This window comes from Mastomys coucha, unplaced genomic scaffold (genome assembly GCF_008632895.1).
Source record: "Mastomys coucha isolate ucsf_1 unplaced genomic scaffold, UCSF_Mcou_1 pScaffold14, whole genome shotgun sequence".
NCBI lineage: Eukaryota > Metazoa > Chordata > Mammalia > Rodentia > Muridae > Mastomys > Mastomys coucha.
The window spans coordinates 45,144,534-45,155,933 of NW_022196896.1; positions in this window are offsets into that span (position 1 = coordinate 45,144,534).

Here is an 11,400-nt window from a genome sequence, read left to right on the forward strand (position 1 = left end):
TATGGATATTGTGGTGGCTCATCACTGTGTAACACCACCACTTCGGATCCTAAGGCAGGAGGATTATGAGTTCAAAGCTAGCCTGGGGTACAGAGTGAGACTGTCTCAAAAAAGACATTAGCAGGCACAATTGGGTTCTGTTTGACCAGCCCTGGCTAGATAGATATATCCAAAGAATGGAAGTCAAACATTTCCCTCCAGGAGTTTGCAGTCCAGTGAGGTATTGTCCATAAAAATGAGAACAGCTGGGCATGGAATTGTCATCCACTAAGAAGGTGATGGGCAGAGTTCCCTGTGTTCCAAGCTGGAGATGATCTGAGTATTAGATAGGCCTTTTTGCTGGACGAAGAAGCAAGAGAGAGAATACAATAAGTTTAGATGAACTTGAGAACACTCAGACACAGGACACAGCCTAGGAGACTAAAAGATAGGTCACTCCCTGGCCCAGAGGGCCCAGAGAAGACCAGGATACAACTGGACTGCTGAGTGTTCAGGACTCAGCTCTGGATCAGGCCCGAGACCTCCATTTTCACAGCCTCCCCTCTTTCCTCTTCTGGGGCACAGTCATTTCAGTCCCTGTAGGTGCAGCTACAGAACTTTTAAATGCCTTTAAATTCCTTGCTGCAGAACACTGAAACTGTCACCTTCACAGCTGCTCTAGGGACATTTCATCTTTATGGCCTAGTTCCTCAGCTAAGTGGCTATGTCACAGAACTGAGTGAGTGGGGGATGTCTGAGGGATAAGTGGCTATTACAATCATGGTGATCCTCGAAACATTCAGACTTACTGTCTTGCTGTCTGTCCTATGCTCTTACACCTCTGAAAGTTAGAAAAGCAACACTTTGATCAAGGTGGTTAAATTATAACAAGATGATGACTGAATTGTATCTTTAGCAGCTTAGTCCATGGAGCAACCTGCCCCACTGGGCTGGTAGCATCGTGGGCCATCCCTGTGACAAGGATAAGATTTTCCTTCATGCTTTCTGCAGATTTTCCTTGGTAGGACCAAGCCATCTCTGAGCAAAGGCAAATGTCTCCGCTCTTTATAATATGTATCTTTTCCAGACTTAGCAAATGAACTCCCTCCACTAAGGGCTTCTGGTCTCTGACTCAGAATCCTGTAAAGACACTCAGATGGCTTCAGGGGAGAGAAAATCTCTCAACCATTCTTGCGACACATTTGAATTGCCAAGTTCCTGAATTAGTCCTTTCATGTGATTTTCCAGGTCATATAATGCAGAACACACTCAGAAAAGAAATGGAGGCTCCTCAGTGTGGATAAGCAATGCTCTTCTGGACCTTTGCATGTGGTCTGTTTTTCTTTAGCAGACATAGCTTACAGGAAGGTCTCTGATAGATCTGTGGACCTAGTGGACAGTGGGAAGGAATGGCCTGCATTTCCCAGGTTAGCTGGTACGTATTTGCAGTATAGGTATATGGAATTATAAGAACCTAGCTGTGCCCTCTATTCCTACCCTATCAGGCTTAGCATTTCCAGCTTGGGTACTAAAGGTCATGTGTTCCAGAATCCTTTTCAGCCCTGGACAAACAAAGATGGCTGCTCACCCTATCAATAACAGTTGCCTAGTGAGTATTTCTTTCTAAATAAAATTTGGTTTTCTAAAATACCATCCAAGAAAACATAATCAATACCTACCTCTTTCTTAGTGTCCCAGTGACAAACAGAGGCACAGTGCAGCCAAAGTTCATCCTGGGGAACCACTGTGTTTATTGGACGTCCTCATAGAGCTTAGCTAAGGGGTTACTTCCAGGGGTGGAAGTGTTCCTCTTCTATAGTGGGCTGTACCTGGAAAGTCTTTACCTACAATGGAAAAGGGCTTTGCTGTAGCCATTTAGATAGAGCCTCCACTCTAGTGTTCACCAGTTTATATATACTCTACCCCTGTCCCCAGGCATGGGCAATTAAGGAGAGAATGGGTACTTGGGTGCCCCTCTTTGTCCTTCTATGTGGGGGTGTAAATCATCAACAAATCCAGTTGGGATGATTTTTGCATGGCGACACTGCTGAATGCCCCACAATGGTAGTGTGGCAGTTGCTTGGCTCAGAGGACAGTCACTCCCAATGGAAGTGTGAGATGGAAGTGTTGAAAGGCACCAGCCAAAATTCTGAACCACCTTGCCAGTCAGCAGGGTTAGCCAAATAGAGTTCTGAAAAACAAAACAGAACAAAACCAAAATAAAACAACAATAACAACAACAGGAAAAATGAAGCTCTAGTGAGGCTCAGTGATAAGTTTCCTGTGGTATTGCAGTTATGGCCAATTTGGGAGGAGGGGATTCAGGCCATTGGTTTTAGCAGCAAACATCATTTCTGGGTCAGTTTCTACGGTCTTTAATGAGATAATATATCTTCCACAGCTGTTATGTTTGAGGATTTCAGAGAAAGCAGATGATATACAGTCAGCAAGCCTGGCTCTGACCTGGAAGTTGGAGGTAAGGTCATGCAAGCCTTTGGAGGGTTTGGCACTGTGTCAAGTAGGGAAATGTGTCCCCTCTCCCACTTAGAAAAAGAGGCCATGGCTTTGAGAGTGATTTGTTGGACTCTGCAGGGTCAAAAGGAGCCACCTTAGTGAGGCAGCCTTTCTTGTCGACTCTTCTCTTGCCAGCCTGTTTGTCTCCTCAGGATCAGACGATCCAAGGTTCTTTCCTCCAAGGAAGCCGTTTTCACCCTCCAAATATGTGAGGCTGCTCCTTAGGGAGAAGTCCCAGAAGCTGTCACAGGTGGGACTCAGAGTGATTGTGTCTGAGTTCCACTGAACTAGCTGGAGGTGGGGCAGGGAGGGAATCCCATTGTTCTCCAGCTAGTATAACAGCCTGAAAGTCTGAATCAGATCTCATATTCTAAACACCCCTGTGCCAGACGCAGTACTCTGGACGCTTTCCCATCTGTCTTTCTTTACCTGATACTGTGACAATGTACTATGAACAATATCATTGATTGTCCCTTTTGGGACATATGGCTGATCTCAGTGCCCACAACTCAGATAATTGTGGGCATGACTCTACTACCCATGCTAGCCAAGACACACAAGGTGTTCTTCATTACAGAGTAGACAGGGGGTCTGAGTTACAAGGAAATAATTCAATCTAGCAGGCTAGGGTGACATTGCCAACCCAAAGAACAATTTATGAGGTCATCCAAGCCTGGATATGGAATGAATTCCATAACACAATAACTCACCACAGATCACCTTGTTTAATTTAATTTTTCCTAGTAGTGGGGGTCTCCCTGCCATCATTTATGATCCAGACAAATAAAAACAATTCAAGCATTATGCTAGAATTCCTCTACATCTGAAATGCAAAGGGTTCTAACAATGGTATATGGACATTGCCCATATTATCCTGGTCATAAGTTAATGTACTCTATTGAAGTCTGAGCACATTTACTATTATTGCAACGCAGGAAGAAAGGTAGAATTTGGACCAGAATAGGTAAGCTACAATTTTCTGAGGAACACATGCTTTGTAGCTCAAAACCCCAGTTTTAGGATCACACTCTTCTAATAAGTCAGGGTTTTTGTTTTGTTTTGTTTTGTTTTTTATTCCTATGAAATAAGGAGGGATGGAGGAGGGTGGCTCAGGAATCCTGGCTTTCCTAATCCCTTCCTGGTCTATGAAATAGGGTTTGGACTATAAAGCAATTGATGCTCATTCCCCAGAGAAGCAAACCTCTGAGAGTTTGAGGGTATGTGGAACAGGCTGCGTCAGGCTCACAGGGGCAGGGAGGCTATGAAAACTTAAAGCCGAGGAGATGGCTCAGTGGGTCAAGGCACTAACTGTGAAGGCAAGTACGTGAGTTCTAATCTCTAGACCTATTAAAAGCTAAGTGAGGGACTGGAGCAATGACTCTGCAGTGATGAACACTTTATTTCACATAGAGGAACTGGGTTCAGTTCCCCACACACAGCTCACAACTGCCTGAAACTGCAGTTCCAGAGGGTCTAACACCCTCTTCTGGCCTTGTGGGCACCTGCACTCACACAGACACACATGAATACAAATAATACATATCTTTTTAAAAACAGCCAAGTGAGTAATGGCAGCATCTGTGGTCCTAGGCAGAAACAGGAAGATACCCAAAAGTCCAGGGCAGAGCTGGCCTGGGCAGAGCTGGCCTGGGCAGAGCTAGCCTGGCATCTCTAGCAGAAAACACAATGAGGTCCTGTCTTAAACAAGATGGAAGATGAAGCCTGACTCATGACCTCCAGACATATTTCATGTCCCGTGTTCCTGAATCCATACAAACACACACACACATACACATGAATGAGCACACACTCTGCATGCACATACACACACACACACATCATAGAAACATAGTTACTGTGGTCAAGCATCATACCACATCACTGACACTGGCCCTCAGTATTAGGAAGGGTGGGAATGCAGCCATGAGTCGCAGCCACACTGGCCCTCAGTATTAGGAAGGGTGGGAATGCAGCCATGAGTCACAGCCACACTGGCCCTCAGTATTAGGAAGGGTGGGAATGCAGCCATGAGTCGCCATGGCTGCCTTGGCTTTTGCTTTCCTTCTTTTATGAAGACTAGGGAAGAAATCACTTCTGTGGTCAGCTGTCTGTAAAACTAAGTCTAGTCCAAGAGGTTCTCACTTGTCAGAGGTGTCCTCCCCTGGGGAAGTTCTCCAGTTCCCACTACCTCTGCCTCACACCTGAGGTCTGTGCTGCATGCACTTGTAAGAAGGCCAAGGCAAACGGAGCTTGAGAATGGAACTTCAAGGAGTCATGGGAAGAAGTCCTTGCTGCTGACAAGAAGTTGGTGGGTAGCTCAAGGTTTCTGTGTGTTGATTACTCCAGCAGTTAGGGTAGAGCTGTGTGGAAAACATGAGAACAGTTCTGGTTGCCCACTGTTATGTAACAAACCACCGGAGTTGCTGTGGCAGGAACAGCAATGGTTATAATATTCCTCACAGTCTGGGTTGACTGAGCATTGACTGACAGTGGCATTTCTGCTCCTTGTGATATTTACTGGGTCCGAGATTTTTAGAGGAGTTTTGGGGCTAGAACACCCAGGATGGCCCATTCATGCCACCAGTTACTGATGTTGACTGAGGCTGTTGAACAGGGTGCCGATACCTGTGGTTCGGGATCCCCACAGAATGGTGCCGAGACTCAAAACAGCACGGCCCCATATAGAAGCAATAAGCTAGACCCAGAAGACCTGGAACTGGCATATGACTCTCACAGGATCCTATTAATTTAGCTACTACAAGGTTAGCCCTCATTAAAGGGAAGGAAATCAAACACTTCTCAGTGGGAAGAGTGATAAAGATTTTCCAATAATCTTTAACACACCACAATAGAATAATGTGGCGCTTCCATATTAGACAGGATATCCCACATAAAACCCAATTCTGTGGCCCCCATAGTTCTTGCCAGGCATCCCTAGGTAAGCTTACTTACAATGAAATCCCCTGCTCATGACTCTTGAAGCAAAAACTATCCTCAGAAGGTAATTAAGACAGAGCTAAAACCAGGGGCCCACCCAGCGCAGAACATAGGTTGGTGTTGAGGTGCAAATGATGTCCGCCTCAGGGCACCTCCATGGATATCACCCATCACAGGTGGGTGTCTCAATGCTCAACAGTATTTGCCATCTCCAGAGGGCCTTGGGGAAGATGCTGTGAGAGTTGCTAGTTGTCAAGTTCCTGTGCACATGAGCCCTTTCTACCTCACTGGCAATGCTGAAGCAGGCACCACCTTTGGATGGTCAGGAGAAGAGTTCCTGACAAGAGTACAATTGTTGTTGTAAACAATTAGATGCACATTGCCACAGCGTGTCCTAGAAAAGCTTCTCTTTCTTACAGTCTGGATGTCTAGTGAACTAGAACGCCAGGACATTAGTGTAGTCACATAACTTTTCCTAAGGCGATGGGAGCATTTACTCACCCCAGAACAGGCATATGATGACATACCAGAGGAACAATTCTATCCAACTCCAAGCTGGTGAACCAATTAAATTATTGGTGTGACCTCCAGGATCATGAGTTAGGAAGCATCTGCATTGACTAAAAGCTCACCTCACATGGATGAGAGCTCCATCCTTGGGGATTCCTGCTTAAGTGGCAGGCAGCTCACACAAAGAGTGCCCTCATGCCCCCACCCCCAGAAATTGTTTTCTGTTTAAATAACCTCAAAGATCAACCTGGTGGGTTTTACAACCACTGTGAACTTTTTGAACCATGTAACTGTGTGTGTTTTCTATGTGTTCTATATACATATCTGTATGTTTGTAAAGCAGCAAGATTGATGTTAAATGTCTTTCTTCGTTTGCTTTACAATCAGTGCCTTACATTGATTGATTGGTTGGTTAGTTGGTTGGTTAGTAGATCTATTTATATAGGGTCACTCATTGAACCTGGTCAGTGAACTTCCAGGATCTTCCAAGGCTGGCATTGCAGACATGTAGGAACCCCATTCCTAGCTTTTTACATGTGTTCTGAGAATTAGAACTCAGATGATCATGTTTGTGTACCAGGCCCTTTAGCCATCTCCTCAACTCAAGCTTTTCTTAGTTTCCTAAGCTTTCTGAGCCACCCTGCTACCTCCAAGTAAAAAAGGACACACAGTAATAGTCTTTCTATGCTTTACCAATGTATCCAATGTTTAGAAGAGAATGGAATTGGCACTGTGGTGGAAGAGCTCTCTGGTTCTTCAAAAGGAGAACCAGACTTCCTTCCGTGAATCTCCCTTTCCACTTTCATTGAAGCAGAAAGGAGAGGATGGGACCTGCAGAGGGAAAAACAGTAATGTGCTTGGTGATGGAAATAGTGACTGTAAGTAATGTGTAATAATAGATGTATATGGGATGTCAGAATATAACCATTTAATTTGTATACTAACTAAAAAAGAAAGAAAGAAAGAAAGAAAGAAAGAAAGAAAGAAAGAAAGAAAGGAAGGAAGGAAGGAAGGAAGGAAGGAAGGAAAGGAGAGGAAAGGAAAGGAAAGGAAGGGAAAAGAAAGGAGAGAACAATAAAAACCATGGTTCATGCTGGTCCTGATGGGCTGTCTTCCTACCTACTCCAGCCACTCACTGCATTTTTGGTTATCTTAGTGTCCTCTTTCTACTATTCCAATTCTTCTCATGTCCCTGTGTGAGCACCTCTCTTCAGCCCACCCCCCCTTAGATTTCGGTGCTTCCCAAGGCTTACCTCCTTAGCCTTTTGCTCTTCTTGAGTCTGAAATTATCTAGAACAGTGGTTCTCAACCTTCTTCATTCTGTGACCCTTTAGTACAGAGCCTCAGGTTGTGGTGATCTTGAACCATACAATTATTTCATTACTTCATAACCATAATTTTGTCACTGTTATGAATCATAATGTAAATATCTGATAACCAAGATATCTCATATGCGATGCCTCCCAACAGGGTCGTGACCCACATGTTGAGAACTACTGATCCAGAGGGTATTTAGTAAGGAATCATCCAAACGATCACTGCTTACAACACCCTCCATTCTGGGCATCGATACTCAGCCTCTGTTACCAGTTGGAGACCTTTTACATCAGTTTCAGGAAGTCCAGAATTAATCCTATTGTCACTTGCCCAGCTCTCCAAATCAGGAGTCTGGATGGCCTGACCTGTCCTATGTGGGTATGCAGCATTAAGGCCTGTCACCTCTGTCTTCTAAGAAGGTGTGTCAATGGCACCATGTCCAGCTTAGACCTGACATTTCAAAGACTTGTTCCAGGACTTCAAGGACTATGCATACCTTGCTAGGTCTGTGTTAGCTTTTCCCATCTGCCCTTGCCCTGGCCTTATTCATCCCTGTTCTTCCTCAGCTGAGCACCTAATTATAACTTCTGGCACACAGTAGTTGATCAATATTTATTGATTAATTCATTGATGTCTTCTAGTCAATCATAAGTCATGTTTATGAGTGCTTACTCTGTGCCACATATAGCTCAAAACACTTTAGATGTATTGACTCACAGAATTAATGTATTTAATCTATATAACCATACCGCTACCTTGATTTTATAGGAAAGTTAAGCTTACTTTACACATCTAGAGACTGAGAGGAATGGTCAAGAATTGAATACACTGGTAATCTGACCCCAGCCTCCCAACTCCACTTTTTGATTTTTTTTTTATTATTATTATGGGTATGTGAGTGTTTAGATTTGTACATGTGAGTACAGGTGCCTGCAGAAGCCAGAAGAGTTGAAGTTACAGACAGTTGAGCTGCCTGATGAGGGTGACAGGAGTTGTACTCCAGACTCCAAACTTTTTTTTTTTCTCAAGATAGGGTTTCTCTGTGTAACAGGAACTGACTGTCCTGGAACTCGCTTTGTAGACTGGGCTGGCCTTGAACTCATACTCCTAGAGATCCTCCTGGCTCTGCCTCTCAAGTGCAATTATAGGGATGTGCTACTACACATGACTCAGACTCCCAACTCTTATCAATAACAAACTGCTTCTTTGGTAGTGGAGAAGAAACATGTTAACAGTTGGACAGGTTGGAGATGGTGGTGATGAGGAGGCGGATGCTGAGAACCTCAATGTTCACAAGGATTTACCCTCAGGAGAAAAACATGCGTCTTGGTTACAATTGTCCAAGCCAAGCACTAAGTTAAGAAAAGCAGGCATAAAGGGTAGAATATTTTTTCAATACTACATTTGTAACTACTGGCTTGAGTCTTCGCACTGCTTCATCCATAAACATTGTAGCCGTAGTGGAGCTAATCATGAAGAGCTAACAGTGTATTGGACTGGGTAACTGTAGAAGCTGTGACCTCTCATTTTCCTACTCTCAGAGATTCTCTTTGGAGGTTACACCCAGTCTGGGTCTTTCCCAAAGCTGGGTGCTCATGGGTCACATTGAGTTGATGAAGGCAGACCTTATTCCTTTCTCTGTGCTCAAGAATGAAGTATGACCAGTGGCTATGGGTCATTCTGGAAAATGACTCTATGTGGGAGGTTTGGGGGAGGCTCAAGAGGAAAAGGGGGATTTTATTTTTTAAACTGTTCATTCCTGAAGCTGATGAGAAGACAGACTCATTGATTCTCATCAGAGCCCTCCTCCAGAGCAGCACATTTCCTCATTCTTCTCCAAGGCAGGCACTTTAGTTTGCAATCCAAATTTCTGATTCTATCTATTGTCTGTCTCCTACTCACCCAAGCAACCAAGTCTTTTCCCTTCTTTGAACACCCTTGAGCAAAGTTTGCAAGAAAATAAAAGCAAGGTTGCCTCTGTGTTTACCTTTCTCCATTATGGATTCGAACTTCTCTTCTATCAAAACATCTCAGGATAACAAAGGCAGAGGAGTTGCCTTGAATTTCCTCATGAGTAGAGACCTTGCTACTGCCTTGCCTCCCTGGGATTTGTGGCAGGTAGCAAGGTTGCAACACTAAGCAGTGTTTCTGTCTTCAAAAACGACTACTTCACCTAGGGGGCAGTCATAATGGTACAATGTAAACGAGGGTAAGCGTCTGTTTCAGGACCAAACAGCCAGGCAGCTTCCCTCAGACTCTAGAAGGAAAAAAGAAAGATGATGTTTCTTCGGGTGTCTGTGCACTAGGATTCTGTTTCTGGCCATGCTTTCCCATGTGTGCATATAGGAAGCAGGAGCTGGGTTAGGGAGACAGTAGGGGGAACTGAGAGAAATGGTGAGCTTCTTAGTTTCCATCTAACCTTCTACTTCCTGGCATCTGAATTTCTGCCCTTATGTTCTGTGAAACACCCTCTGGCTTTGCACCAAATCTTCCATTGCTAGTTTTACTTACCTTTCCTAACTGTAGTGGGAAGAATCCTTTCAAGTGTTTGATAAAAATTTCATAACTATTGGGGACAGAATTTCAGTGACTGTGGGAGAGAAGTGTGTGTGTGTGGGGGGGTCACCATTTTATGCATGTGAAAATGAGATGCAGGAGGTTCATTTAATGTCTAAACTAGGTTCCTAGAGTAGGTCAATAAACTGTCATTCTTCCTCTAATATCCACCAGTAAGTTGAAATGCTGTGCTTACTTTTTATATGTGTGCACATTTATGTTTGGCTGTTTATTGCTTTCAAATGTATTTATTCATGGTGCTCGTGTATGCACACATCTGTCAGAGTATGAATAGCGACTAGAGGACAGCTTTCAGGAGTCACTTCTCTCCTTCTGCCTGGTGGTTCTGAGGACTGAACTTGGGTCACAGACTTGGTGGCAGGTGCCTTTACCTCCTAGGTTGTCAACTCAGACCCCATGTGCACATTCTTAAACAACTCTACGTGTTCCTTCCTGTATCTTCTTATCCACAGGAAAGTTGAAGGCTAAAGGTGTTACGTGACTTCAATAAGGTAACATGGTAAGATAACTAGTTTATTCTCTCAGGCAAGCGGCTATATCTAAGCAGGCCAGACTTCTCTGTCCAGGTCATTGTTCACACAATCAGGGAGGAATCTTCTTCAGGCAGACATTTCGGTTATTCATCCAGTCAACATTTTCCAAGTGCTCGCTGTGGTAAGTATCTAACTTCCTATACTGCGAACTTACTGGATTACGGATTGTTTCAGGCAGAAGACACTGGCCTTTGAACACTCACAAGGTTAAAGAGTGTTCACTCTAGTAAATGTGCATGGGGGAGAAATGGAAGATATTTATGTAAGATAAGGTACATGTCTAGAAATGTAGGTGTGGTGGCATAAGCCTATAATTCCTCATGAAGAAGGCTCAAGGAAGAGGCTTATGAGCTCAGGGCCAACCTGGAACATAAAGATACAGAGCAAGCTCTGGGCAGTTACTGTCCTCACTCACATCATCAGGATTTACACATCAGTACATAAGTCTGGACATATTCCCAAAGTCACCAAGGCATCCTGGGAGACTCTGGATAATAAGCTAAGTTTCTTCCCCCCCAAACCCCCGCCCCGTGATGTGTCTACATGGGTATTTAGCATGGATCCCCCCATTATGTGTCCACATGGGTATTTAACATGGATCCCCCCCGTGATGTGTCCACATGGGTATTTAACATGGATTCCCCCCTGCCTTGTGATGTGTCCACATGGGTATTTAACATGGATCCCCCCCCATGATGTGTCCACATGGGCATTTACACATGGATCCCCCGTGATATGTCCATATGGTATTTAACATGGATCCCCCTGTGATGTGTCCATATGGGTATTTAACATGGATCCCCCATGATGTGTCCACATGGGCATTTACACATGGATCCCCCCGTGATATGTCCATATGGTATTTAACATGGATCCCCCCGTGATGTGTCCACATGTGTATTTAACATGGATCCCCCCCATGATGTGTCCACATGGGCATTTACACATGGATTCCCCTCCGTGATGTGTCCACATGGGTATTTACACATGGATCCCCCCTTGATGTGTCCATATGGATATTTAACATGGATTC